At 28.9% G+C, this 13,461-nt stretch overlaps 1 protein-coding gene and 1 long non-coding RNA gene across 5 annotated transcripts in view; both read right to left on the reverse strand.

Moving 5' to 3' along the window:
- LOC122504191 (SAM and SH3 domain-containing protein 1-like) overlaps positions 1–13,461 on the reverse strand; it is a 641,260-nt gene that overhangs the window by 461,084 nt on the left and 166,715 nt on the right. The gene's annotated exons all lie outside the window — the stretch shown is intronic.
- LOC122504193 lies at positions 4,169–5,735 on the reverse strand. The gene is made up of 2 exons (XR_006301817.1): positions 4,368–5,735; positions 4,169–4,289 (listed from the first exon to the last, which is right to left on the reverse strand). It is a non-coding gene; the product is annotated as an uncharacterized LOC122504193 (long non-coding RNA).

Consider the following 13,461-nt stretch of genomic DNA (forward strand, 5'->3'; position numbering starts at 1 on the left):
GAAAGTCAATACTGGTGAAAATTTCTTCGTACTGAACTGATATGCCTGTCGTCAATTTCTACCTGGGCAGTTTGTATCGTACATCGATCGTGTCAACACCTTATTGACGTTGTCACTTGAAGTGACAAAATTAATTTATTTTTATTATAAATATGTTTTAATCATCTTCTTTAGAGGTAAATTAATTTATTTAAGAAAAATATCTCTTGTGATAATTTATTTTTTTTAGTTTAAATGAGTTGTTCGTGCTAAAACTAATTATTATTTATAGATAACCAACTTTGTTCTACAGCCTGAAGAGGTCAATGAAAAATTGACGAAACGTCGTGAAAATAAAGACTATTTGTCTTTTTAATTCATGTGTTTAGTGTTTTTTTTATTTAAACAAAAAACCTTCCCAACATTTGCTCTAAAACGGATCGACATATTAATTTTTGACATAACTATGGAGAGCGACCAAATATCACTTTTATAACTTTAAAATTATCGTTACCAACTTGTAGAGCATTAAAAAACGCTTTAATTGACCTATTTTTGAACCTAATTCGATAATAAATTTCGAAAATATTGGTATTTTAAAAACCAAAAATTGTGGAAAATGACATTTTCTCAACTTTTTTGTTTGAAATTTTTGTTTAACTATTAAACTATTATAACTATCTTGTAGGGTATTTAAAAATACATTGATTGACCTAAGATTCAATCACTTTTACCATATTTATAAAAAGTTATTCATACATTTATATTATTATTATCTCTATGAGAAAGCAAAGTGTTCATGAAATGAACACCAAAATTATAAAAAGAATATACAACTTGTTTATTATTATATTTTAGTAAAAAAATAACATTTTATATATGAAATTGTAGTGGGGACTGATTAGACCATGACGTTTTGGCACCGCAAAAAAGATTTTTAAGTAAAATTATAAACTTTTAAATGAAAACGACTATAGACTTTTATTTGTTATCATGGAAATAAGTTAACCACGTTGAATTTATTAGAATATATGAAACTAATTTCTTAAAAAACATGAGGGACATTAAATTGTGCGCTACGGGGAGAATCACCCATATATATTATTTATTTATTGCAGACTAAGTACAGTCCATTTTACAAGAAAAGTAGTACATATATATTACAAATTACATTCCCATTTTAACATTTCAAACATAATTCCGCGCTTTATTAACAAAATATATAAACATAAATTAAAAATTAAAATCAGACAGAAACTCTCAGTCTCGCATAGAACGCATAACTGTTATCATTTCAACAAATTTTGTTATTGTCTTAACATCATCTGACGACAAAACATTCATCCAGAATGACACATGGGTGTCGCACTCTAGAAGCTCAGGAAAATAGTATTTTCTGCTTTCATAAAATTTTGGACAATCGACAAGAAAATGATGAAAGCTGTCACTTAGTTCGTCACAGTAGAGACAATGTTCGGCCGTCGGTAGATTGTATTTTACTTTACTTATTGAGATACTTTTAGAATATCCGTTACTCAATCTAATTTGAGCAAACGTTCTTTTTATGCTTAGATTAAATCTTCTGTAAAGATATGACTGAGTACCATCCTGTAAGGGTACACTGTTAGAAATTTCTGTAATTTTACAGCAACTTTACAGTACAAACATACTGTGAATTTACAGTTTTTGCTGTAATAACACATAAATGTAGTAAATTCACAAAAATGTTGTAATTTTTACAGTAAAACCTTACAAATACAGCAAAATTTCATTGTATTTGAATAATTCACAGCAAAAAAAAATTGTACTTTTTATTTACGGTAAATTGTTTGCAAAATCACAGTATAAAACTCAAAGAATTTTACAGATATTCATTTTGTGATTTTAGCTGAGGTTTTTTACATTATAACTATAGCATTGACTGAATTTTAACCTTAAGAATATGATTTTAAGTCCTAAAAGTATAGCTGAATCATTTTTTAAGCTTAAAAATAGTTTCAATAAAAACTATTTTTTAATAAATATAACATTAATTTTTATAATTTGACAAAAAGATAATATTTTATTTCTTATTAATTTGCGATTATTACATTAAATTAATTCATTTTTAACTGTCGATCGAAGAAAAGTCATTCAACATTCATATAATAAATAATTTGATTATTATAATGACTATTTCGCGTCGGGACAATATATACATAATACTTTGCAAGAGACTTTCATAGCCTCCATTGGTCGAGCGCGTCTAGGCGCAGCTCCCAAGGTTGATGGCTCCATACAAGATAGACAACACTATATACGACTAAGGGTTCAAATCGTGGCGTCGCATTTCCGTAATAATGATAATAAAATGCTAATAAAACTTTTTTGTTAGTTAATTTACTTTTATTATAACATATCAGAAAACAATATAAACAGTTTTGATTTTTTATGTAAATATTCAAATGGTAGAATTTCCGAATTAATAGTAGGGAATATTTCCGAAATACATGGTATACTGTAATTTGACAAAGAATTTCCGCTACCCTCAAAATTAAGGTCAATTTTGAGGGCAGTTTTGACCTAGGCGTCAAAATTTGACAAAGAATTTCCGCTACCCTCAAAATTTAGGTCAATTTTAAGGGAAATTTTGACCTACCCATAAAAAATTGACAAACAATTTCCACTACCCTCAAAATTTAGGTCAATTTTGAGGGCAGTTTTGACCCAGACGTCAAAATTTGACAAAGAATTCCCGCTACCCTTAAAATTAAGGTCAATTTTGAGGGCAGTTTTGACCTAGACGTGAAAGTTTCAATTTTCAATTTCCGCTACCCTCAAAATTTAGGTCAATTTTGAGGGCAGTTTTGACCTACACATCAAAATTTGACAAAGAATTCCCGCTACCCTCAAAATTTAGGTCAAGTTTGAGGGCAGCTTTGACATAGACGTCAAAATTTGTCAAACAATTTCCGCGCGCAGACTTAATGATGAGGTGAAGTTTGGCATCTTACCTAACAATGTAAGGTAATTTTAAAATTGTGTTTGCTCTTACACCTATCATTTTGACCTAATTTTGACGTTTTATTTTTACTTTCTCATTTAGTTACGTCATAATCTATGTGTAATTTGACTTTTATTTAACTACAACTTAAAAAGGGACAATAAAGGACAATAAACGTATCTATGATACGTCAAAATCTATTTAAAATTTGACGCCTTTTTAACCTATAGGTTAAAATGGGTCAAAATATATGTCAAAGTTTTATCTAATTTTTGACATATATATAAAAAAGGTCCATAACGATTATTACATTACGTCAAAATCTATGTGTATTTTGTCATGTATTGTATGCAATTTATTAAGATGCATTGATATTAAGAAAAAATTACTTTAAATTTATAAAAATTAAAATTAATATAAAACTAGAGATAGGGGGTTGGCGCGCGAAGCGCGCAGGGGGGCGAAGCCCCCCTAGTATATATATATATATATATATATATATATATATATATATATATATATATATATAATGAAATTGCGGTTTTTCCTCCCAAGTATTTTAACCCGTTGAATTTGAGAGACACAAGAACACGTACAAACTTATATTTTCCTGGTCTCCTTTTCTTATTTTTTTCTTCTTCTTTGCTATGTAGGTTCGTACGTATTTTTACTTTGAGAGAGAGAGAGAGAAAGAAGAAACTAAAACGCGCACGGGTATAATATGGTTGAAGAATATACAGGAGGCTCTCGGGATTGCGGTGCCGGTATGTCGTTCAGTAATATCGAAAATATATTGCCGAGCAGTAACCACAAGTCATGTTCAATCGAATGAATCATATGGAACAAAAATAAACCTGCCTACCATGGAAATGGATAGGAATCGCACAAGAGAGATAGAGAGGGTCGATTCCACTCGCATAAGTAGAATCGTGTGGTGATTCATTAAAATTTCAGGGGTTTGAAAAAGCTGCGGAAATAATCCTGTCATTTTACTTATATAACTTTCGTAAAACATTTTCATGATCAACTTTGAACAATTTTTATAACTTCGATGTGAAAAATAGAAATTGAGATTTAAACTTTGGAACCAAGATCAGATAAGAAGAATGTAATTTCAAGCCTAGAATTAAAATTTTTCCAAGAGTCCTATTTTTAATTTAAGAAATAACTTTGAAACGTAGAGTGTTTTCAGGACCTTAATTTTTGTCAAATAAAATTGTTTATATTGTGGCCTTGGGTCCAAAAGATTTGAGAAAGTTGTTAAAAATCAGCAATTATTACTTTATTTCATCGAATGCATTTTCACTGTGAACACAGCTCATCAGGACTACAGAAAAAATATAAAAAAGTTGAGTAAATAGAAAATATGAAATCAATAGCAACATTGTGTGTGGAATAGACTTACCACATTGTTCAATGATACAAATTTATAAAACTTTTAAAAAATTTAAATTCGAAAAGTTTTTAAAGGCCAACATATCCTCAAAGTCGAGACCTGTCAAAAAATGGAATAAAATTTGTTCGGATTTACTGGATTCTTGTTTGAACAAGATCCATCGAGACTTCCTTCATTTTATAATAAATAAAAATCCAACAGAACATTCCAAATTGATAAATAAACATAAAAATAATAAACAAAATAAATAACACATGTGCTCATCATTACAAAGGACAGTGATACAATTTCAAAAAACATAAAATATACAATAGTAAAGTCTATGACACAACACAAACTGTAGAAGAAAAAATATATAAAGATTGATTCACAGTGACAGAAATTCCTTCAAATAATATGAAGGTTATTTCATAGATGTATAGGTATGCACCGGAATTATTGTCCTTTAGTGTTCGAAATTCTATCACATGTTCCAATAATATCAAAATACATTATTGATAGATTGTCAATATCAGTTCGGAAATTTACGGAATTTGAGTCCTTTGCGATGTAATACATTTCTAAAAAGTTTCTGTTTCTATAAGAACCTTCGACATCTAAGATTTTAACGCTGTTTTGGTCGAAGCAAAATGTATGTTTTAAATTCGTAGAGTGTTTACATAACGCTGTGTTGGTCTTTTTGCGTAGTTGTGAATGTTTATGAGCAGAAACTCTTTTTCTTAGTTCTTGTATTGTCTGGCCAATATATATGCCGTTACAATCATTACAACTTAATTTATATATAACGTTGGTCTTCTCGAATTTTGGAATTCTGTCCTTAGGGGATGGAAGTAAATTGTTATGAAGTTTCATAAGGGTTGAAAAGACTATTGAGATATTTAATTTTTTACATAGGTTTATGGTTGGTTTGAGAATATCAGGCACATATGGAATTACTATAGTGCGTGAAGGTTCGATCAATTTTCTGTCAAAATTTATAACGTTATTATTATTATTTTTCAAAGTCAAAAATTGTATTCTTTGATCGATATTCTTTTTTATGAAATTATAAGGGTAGTTGTTTTGTTTTAATTTTTCAAAAATAAAATTTAAATTTTCAGCATGGAAATGTGGTTCAGATAGTAAAATAGTTTTATCCACCAAAGAAAATATGATTCCCTTTTTAATATTAATATGATGGTTGGACCAAAAATTTAAATATCTACCCGAGGAATATGGTTTTTGGTACCAATTTGTCTCAATAAAACCTTTTTTAAAAATCAATTTTAAGTCTAAAAAATTTATTTCTTTATTTTTTGAATACTCTACTGTAAATTTTAAGGAACCACCCTTCTCGTTAAAAGCATCTACCAGTCTCCGAATATGTCCCTCCCTGACACAAACAATGGTATAAATAACTTTGATAAATCCAACATTAATTTATCTCGTTCTCGGACTAAATAAACTCAAAAAATCTCTCCTTTTTTCTCTCTTTAGTTAATAATATTTTCAAACAAACTTATATAATCTCTATATTGCTGACCTTAATTGCTTTGCAAATGAAATCAAGAGTATGAATATTTAAAAGTGATTAAAAGCCGACACTTAAAAAAACAACAAAAAAATCAGCGAAACATTCAAACTGGAAAATTTTTAATAAAGAACAATAAAAATTATAATAAAAAATAAATTACCATCATATGTAAAATGATCGATAGAATTAAAAATATAGATAAAGGTCCATTGAAGAATGTTAATATTTTAATTAAAGATAAATTGTTGAAAAAATTGACGAGAAATTGTTAGCAGTTCCTTTTGGGATTACGCTGTTGGTAAATGAAGGCGCATAGGGCGAAAATGGAATGGGAAGTGGAAAAGGACAACCGTGCAGGAATAGAAATAAAAGAGAAACTCTCCCTGAATATATATATATATATATATATAGATAAAAGGGGGCGGAAAAGAGAAAATAGTTGGGAAAGAAAGAGAAAACGTTCCAGGGAATAGGAACAAATGTTTCGACTAGGGTAAGTGTGGGTATTCCTGCAAGTGACACAATTATTGCGATTTTTAAAAAATTATTATTTTCATTTTGAAATTTAAGCCTAATTTTTTCAAAATAATTACAAAAATTATTTTGAATCTTACTTGATAGAATAGCTCATAAAATGTCGGAATGTACATACATTCCGACAATTATTAATTTATTTAAATTAGAAATATATTATGACAGAATTCTGTGAAATTATCAAATATGTCAGTCATGAATGCATATTAAAAACCGTTGATTTTTCCTAGTATTTTCTATAGTATATATGTTTCAGTGTTACTAATGAAAGAAGTACACTTTATTATTTGAAAAATATATTAATTTACCCATCATTAATTGATTTTCAATTAATAATACTTAAAACTACATTAGTAGCAGAATCTTTACTGGGTCAGTCCATTGACTTTCGTCTGAGAGTCGTTGCGACCATATTTTAAAAAAATCTAATTTTCATATATGTGAAACTCGATGATTTTCTGAGTTCATTAATCATAATATTATGTTACAAATTTTATTCCGTACAATAATATTAATTATCAAAAGTAGGTGGTTCACGATGTGATTTCGTAAAACGTTTTTTGGATTTTTAAGTTTTTCGATCATTATTTTTGAGTCTTAATTTATTTCGCAAATTTTTTTTGTTGCTATTGGATGTCCTTTTTCGAAGTACATGTATAGTTTTATCTTATTTCAAAAAGATTTAATTAAATTTATTCTGAAATGTGAGGAATACACTCGGGGTAAAGTCGCTCACGTGAAGTCGGGGTAAACCCGCTCACTTAGTTTTTAATTTAAAATTTAGAATAAAATAATTTCACTTATTATATTTCAACAATAACACAATTTATGACTTATTAAAACCAAAATTGTAACTAAATTTCACTTTCTCTTAATAAAATATAACACTATTTAAATCCATAGTTGTAATTCATGAAATCTATGTTCATTATTTATTAAACCAATTTGTTGTTTATAGAAATAAAAAACAAAATAAAAAAAACAAACAAACAAATAAAATTTGTTGTTTATATAACTCATAAATTATCAATAATAAATCATACTTAAGACGGGAATAAGACGAATTTTAATATTTAAAAAATAAAACTGTTCCGTCTTGAAAAGATAAAGTGAGCGGGTTTACCCTGGAAAATTGTGATTTCGAAATTTGGTATATGTGTATTAAAAAGTTTCTCTAAGTAAAACTAAAAAAGATAAATCAAAAACTCTTTTTTATTTTTTTAGTAGAAATCATAAGCTTTCAAATGATATAAATTAACTTGGATTTAGAGAATAATTTCCTAGATTTTCACTGATCTGAAAAAAAGTGAGCGGGTTTACCCCAGTCTCCCCTACATTGTAGAAAAGAAATAATTTTCAGAGATTATGAAAATATTATTTTTTAATATATATATTTAAAGAATGCGAGAAATTCCGAGTTGAGAAAAATTTTTCGAGCGGTTTTCGGTTTATTCGAATGATTCTCCGCATGGTACTGGGTCGAGTAAACATTGAATAAGTAGTTTTACAGAAGGTGAAACACTTGCAGTGAAAAGAGGGAGGAAAAATTAATAGAAAATGGGAGAAACGCAGGAAAATAGTTGCACATACTCTCGTTCTCTCTTGCTCTGAGACAAATACGGCGCCAGACTTGGTTACGTTACACCTCGCTGAGTTTGTGACACTCTTCTCTCTCTTTTTCTCTCTGCATTTTTCTATCTTTTGTAGTATCTTCTCTCTTGTTTTCCGCCCTGGCTCTTATCCATTCTTTCTATTTACTTCTCAAGCTTGAAATTCACAGCTATACCGCGAAGCAACAAATTATCCAATTTTACATTCATTCCTTTCTCTCTTGCGTTGTTTTATATAAAAAAAAAATTACATCCCTAAGTATTTATCTACGCTTTTATAATTAAATAACAAAAATTTATATTTATTAAGCAAATATATTTTAACGATTTATTTATTTATTAAAATTCAGAATTGAGGCTCCGGATCTTAAAAGGGCACTTTCACCATGTAAAGTCTATGCGGAAAGTGCCCTTTTAAGATCCGGAGCCTCAATTATAAGAAAAACGAAAATCAACTATTAATATATGTTGAGGACATCCTTCTAAAGGTGTCCTATGAGTTAAAAAATGAAAAAAGTTTTTTGTTTGAGTTATATCTGACATGAAATTCTTAATCGGCGACCCCGAGAACTCCTAGATATATCAAGTTTCATGAACATCCATCAAATTTTTAATTTTCGTCGGATTCGTGATCAGCGAGCTCGAAAAGCCTTAGATAACAAGTCTCATAAATAGTATATTAAGCAACAAGGGTATAAAGGCAGCCATTTGTTTACGGTGATTTTTGTGACACGAGTGGAGGTCGATGGCGCCCCGAGACCTCCACTCGTGTCACAAAAATCATCGTAAACAAATTGGCTGCCTTTATTCCCGTGTTACTTACGATATTTTTTATTCCTAATGCACAAAAGTGGCGATTTCAGATACACGGTTGTCTTCAAGCACTTTTAGGTTTACCTAAAATGAGTCAAAATTGTGCTAACGCAGTTTTATCTGGAATCGGCGCAAGATTCCAAATTTTCATTTCCGAAAATCGTAGCTGATTCTTTTTCGAAGAAAAACCAAAAAAACATATATATATATGGGCAATTCCACGTGAGATTTTAGTCGACCTCTTAAAATCGGCCCAAAATATTTTTTTTTCTATTCTGTATTGAAAAAAAAACAGATATGTATTTTTTTATTTTTGTTTAATTGTCCAAATTTTCGAGTTATGAATTTTCGAAAATTTGGACTTTTAATTGTAGACCTATATTCAGTAGCTTATAAGTCCGAAAATATTGAGTTTAGGAAAAAGTTGTCAAAAAATGAAAGTTTTAGTTTTCTTTCGACTTTTAAAAAATGTAAACAAAAAATTTTTTTTTAAATTTTTTTTTATAAACAAATTAATTTTTTTTTAAATTTTTTATTAAAAAAAATTTTTTTTTTATTTAAAAAAAATTTTTTTTTTATAAATAAATTAATTTTTTTTAACTTTAGCCCGGATTTTTTTTATTTTTTTTAAATTTATTTATTCCTTATAATATAGAGAAGATTTTCCAAAAAATCCCGAGGTGGGACTGATGTGTTGAATGAGATTTAAAACATTTTCAAAAATTACTTGCAATCATCACAGTGGGATTTTTTTTACAATTAACTTCTAAAATTGTCTATACAGCGTAGATCCTTTAATTTAAAAAAAGAACTCTTAAATAGATTAAAATTATACACTGTAGACAGTTTTAAAAAGTTAATTGTAAAAAAATCCCACTGTGATGCTTGCAAGTGATTTTTGAAAATGTTTTAAAACTCATTCAACACATCAGTCCCACCTGGGGATTTATTGAAAAATCTTCTATATATTATAAGGAATAAATAAATTTAAAAAAAATAAAAAAAATCCAGGGTAAAGTTAAAAAAAATTAATTTGTTTATAAAAAAAAAATTTTTTTAATAAAAAATTTAAAAAAATTAACAAAAAATTTTTTTTTTACATTTCTTAAAAGTCGAAAGAAAACTAAAAGTTTCATTCTTTGACAACTTTTTCCTAAACTGAATAATTTCGGACTTATAAGCTACTAAATATAGGTCTACAATTACAAGTCCAAAATTTCGAAAATTCATAACTCGAAAATTTGGACAATTAAACAATAATAAAAAAATACGTATCTGTTTTTTTCGATACAGAATAGAAAAAAAATATTTTTGGTCGATTTCAAGACGTCGACTAAAATCTCACGTGGAATTGCCCATATATATATATGTTTTTTTGGTTTTTTTCGAAAAAAGAATCAGCTACGATTTTCGGAAATGAAAATTTGGAATCTTGGGCCGATTCCCGATAAAACTGCGTTAGCACAATTTTGACTCATTTTAGGTAAACCTAAAAGTGCTTGAAGACCACCGTGGATAGCAGACGACAGGGAGTAAAAGTCATTCACTTGTTCGACTTATATGAAAATGGCGGCCGTTTTCTCCCATGGGCGAAAATAACGCATGGGATCAGCTGTTATGTTTGCCTCTTGGGAGAAAATGGACGCCATTTTCATATGGTCGAACAAATGAGTGACTTTACTCCCTGTCGTCAGCTATCTAAATGCGCCATTTTTGTGCATGTGGGATAAAAAATCTATTAAATTTAAAAACTTGAGTCCGCCATAATGGATTAGTCATTTTCCCAAATGAAAATCGAACATCAGATTTATAATCAGCGACCCCGAAAACCTATAGATGTTAAGCTTCATAAAAATCCAAGAAATTTTGAAATTTCGGTTTGGCATATTGGATTTGTCATTTTTAAATTTGAAAATCTACCCTTAAATTCTAATCGGCGATCCACCATTTTGAATTATGAAACTCTGACATCAGATTCATAATCAACGACCCTTGAAAACACCCGGATATCATTTGGCACTTTAATATTTTAACACTATTTGAAGATAGAATTTTTATTAGAAAGTGAATACAAAAAAGCGAAATATAGAAATGAAGTTTATGAACAGAGTTTTTCTAAGAACATCAAATTAAGACAAAAAACGAATTAAAAATGTTGCGAAGCAACGTTTTGATTTCTTTTTTGTCTCTATTTGTTATCCTTAGAAAAACTGTGTTAATAAGTATATAGGTACACACTTCCAAATTTAGTAATTTACTATACATAGGTAGGTACAATTACACAAAGTCAAAAGAATAAGAATAATACACAAAAAACTTTTTAATAATTCTAGAAGAAAGAAAAATTATACAACAAAAAGAAGCAGGGGTTAAAATTACATTACACGCATATATTGAAATACAAAAGAACATAAAAGGCATTCCCGCCTTGGAATTTTGTAAAATTGTAAAACGTTTTACAAAATTTACGGAAATTTAAAATAGAAATCGTATTTTCAGGAAGCTAGTGAGATTCCCACACTTAATGCAGTTTTAAAAAAAGAAACTTCTTTTGAAAAAAAGTATATGAGAAAGTGAAGAAACTACAAGAGGGAGGGTGGAGAAAAAAGTCCATGTTCTTCTGAGATACAAAAAGTGTAAAAAAGGCTAGAAGTGCACCAAGGATTTTAATATAGCGTTTTTATTCACGCTCCTTGCAAGGCTTTCGAGAGTCAAGATTTTCATAATAAGAAATCTCATTTAGTCTTTGAATACGTGAACAATGTTTATGTTAATGGTCTCTACTTTTAAAAAAGATCTTTCATGCAAATTATGCTCCTCATAAAAAGAAAAAAACAAAATTTTTTCTCTTCTTTTATTTGATAAATTCAATTGTCTCAAATTGAATTATTAAAACATTTTTCTTGACACTAAAAAAGTTTTCCCTTGTTTCTCATGTAATTTAATTTTTAAGAAATTAATTACATTTTCTAATTATTTTTACTATTTTCACTATTTATTTTCTGTTTCTATTTTCTACATCACCTTTTTAAATAACTTAATTTTTAAAAACCTTTCTCTGTAATAACTGTTCTTTTTCATATTTCTTTTTTTAATGTATTTAATTTTGTAATATTAATTTGCTTTTAAAGTTTTTTTTAGTTTTCTGTTATTACAATAATTTTTCCTTTTTACTTAAATCGCATTACTCTTTACAAGCGATTTTAAAATATTTTTATGTAATCTTCGAAGAATTGAGGGAAATAAAAATATTCAAGTTATCTCGATAGAAATTTGACGTTCTTTTGAAACAATTCGTAAAAAGCAAGGGAGAGAGAGAGAGAGAGAGAGAGAGAGAGAGAGGGGGGGGGGGGAATAAATCTCAGTATTCGCGAAGAGCAAAAGTAACAACGACCCAAAGGATCAGATTTTAATAACGCAATTTCACATTTTTCCCCAGCATTCGTGTGGAATTCTTTTCACGTTAAAATTGAATGTAAAAAATTGAGACTTCTGAGCATAAGTTGTCTCAATTTTATCCTCACGATCCAATCTTACTTTTTTTTCTTAAATTTTTAATAAAAATTATGCTATCACAGTTTTTCTAAGGATATCAAATGGAGACAAAAAAAGTATCAAACTGTTGCATCGCAACAATTTCGATACATTTTTGTCTCAATTTGATATCCTTAGAAAAATTGTAATTTAAATATTTGTTTCAATTAGAATTTCGTATTTCAAATAATTACTTTAATTTACATATATATATTTAAAATATTCATATTAATTGACAATTTTATATAATACTTATAATAGTAAAATTATTGTAAATTATTAATTATTATTATTAAATGATATAATTTAATAGCAAAAGGACATAGTGGAAAAATGAAAGAGGGCGAGAAGGAGAAAGAATTCTAAGCGTTGGATTTCTCTACAATTCTGAATTCTTTTGACTTTTCTTTTCAAGATCTATAATAACCTACATAGAGGGAGATTTTTCTTGATCCTTTGAAAGTATATTTGTTAATTCCTGATTCAATTGCACGTGTAGCAATATGCAACTGGAATATAGAGGAGCCGAAAGAGAGAGAGCTGAAGAGAATCTCCGCTTTTTAAGTTTGAAAAAGGGTTTTGACGAGATAGCAAGCATCGTCACACCTTGTGTGGTGTCACCATAGTAACTAGTGTGTGCCGGCAAACCAAAGGCGTGACAAATAGGGAAGAATAGACAATGAAGAGGCTCTCATCGAGACACTCAAAAACCAAAAGTAAGTTTCTCCGGTGCATACGATACCATCCACGTGCATGCCTTGGAGTCGCTCCAACTTTCACACTCACCCCCTCTTCCAAACTCCCCACTCTCACCATTTTCTCTCTCAAAACCCACCCCTAACCCGTTCTCTAAAGTGCATTTCACATATAAACCGGTTGGTACACCGCCTTCAGCCAAACGGTTTAAATTAACTTGCATAGTTCCCCCGGTTTCGTGTTTACTACTTCCCTTAAAGTTTGGATTTACAATGTCATTTGCCAATAAAATGACTCGCGTCAGGTAAATTACAATTTCGGAATATTTGCTTTTCAAATGAATTTTCAAATCAGTTTTTCTTCTTTTTTATTTGCTAATATTTATTATTAACTGACTAATCTA

The sequence above is a fragment of the Leptopilina heterotoma genome, unplaced genomic scaffold (assembly GCF_015476425.1).
Source record: "Leptopilina heterotoma isolate Lh14 unplaced genomic scaffold, ASM1547642v1 Lhet_284, whole genome shotgun sequence".
Classification (NCBI taxonomy): Eukaryota; Metazoa; Arthropoda; class Insecta; order Hymenoptera; family Figitidae; genus Leptopilina; species Leptopilina heterotoma.